The 1,212-nt window shown below is 38.9% G+C and overlaps 1 pseudogene; it reads right to left on the reverse strand.

Annotated features, from left to right (window-relative positions):
• Positions 1-243: 243 nt before the first annotated feature.
• Positions 244-342, reverse strand: LOC132280357 (small nucleolar RNA R71; annotated as a pseudogene).
• Positions 343-1,212: the final 870 nt, after the last annotated feature.

Below are 1,212 nucleotides of genomic sequence, written 5' to 3' on the forward strand. Positions count from 1 at the left end.
TCATGGACTTCCAAGTGAAGAACCTTACAAGCATTTGGATAAGTTCCTAGAAGTATGTTCCACCGTAAAATATACGGACATGCCAAAAGAGGTCTTAAGACTCAAACTTTTTCCATTCACCTTAAAAGACAAGGCAAAGTATTGGTTTAACAATCTTAGGCCTTTTTCAATCACTTCTTGGACAGAAATGCAACAAGAGTTCTTGAAGAAGTACTATCCAGTTTCTAAGACCAATGCCATGAGAACCTCAATTCGGGAATTTTCACATGGGGATGGAGAAACGTTTCATGAGGCATGGGAACGCTTTAATGAATTGCTTAGGAAATGTCCACATCATGACATACCGAAATGGCAATTAGTTCAATATTTCTTTGAGGGCTTATCGGACAATTACAAAGGCATGGTTGGTGCTTCCATGGATGGCTCATACATTGATAGGCATGAGGATGGCATGTGGCTTCTTTATGAGAGCATGAGTGAAAATTCTTTACATAGAACATTATCATCCAAGAATGGTAGAAATTCACAAGGTAGGAATAGTGTTAGCTTACATCAAGTCGACCATTCAAATGAAATAGCCGCCAAAATGAAGTCTTTATCTCAAAGGTTTGATCAATTTTTGATTAACCAAAACTCAACGAACCAAGTATCTTCCTTCCCTAACCATTCTCATCGTGCATCAAATGAAACATGTATGACTTGTTCTAGTGTTCTTCATTCTACTTCTCATTGTCCTCACGGACAAGTGCAAAATGAACCTAATGAACAAGTCAATGCAGCTTTTGTGAATCAAGGGAACAATCCTTATGGTACTCATTATAATCCAGGTTAGAGAAATCTTCCGAATTTCTCTTGGAAAAACCAAGGAGAGGGCTCAAACCCTTCCCAAGGCGGTTTTCAAGGGAAGTACATTCCACCTCTACTTCAAAACCAAGGATCCCAAGGTTATAGACCTTATCAATCATAAGGGAATCAATTTGCTAACTCTCATTTTCCCAACCAATCTTATTCCTAAGGAAACGCTAGAAGTCCCGCCTTTAAAGAAAAAGTTTTGAATGCTTTGGGCACTCTTGAGGCAAACACACAATTGCTTCATTCCCACTCTCAATCTATTGCGAAGCTAAAAACCCAAGTAGGGCAAATAACAAGCACTCTTAATGCAATAGAGAAGGGAAAGATGCCTATGAAAGCACTCTCAATTCGTTGGAAAGG

This window comes from Cornus florida, unplaced genomic scaffold (assembly GCF_030987335.1).
Source record: "Cornus florida cultivar Cherokee Brave unplaced genomic scaffold, ASM3098733v1 CherokeeBrave_3.0.0_Hap2_Chr10, whole genome shotgun sequence".
NCBI classification, from domain to species: Eukaryota; Viridiplantae; Streptophyta; class Magnoliopsida; order Cornales; family Cornaceae; genus Cornus; species Cornus florida.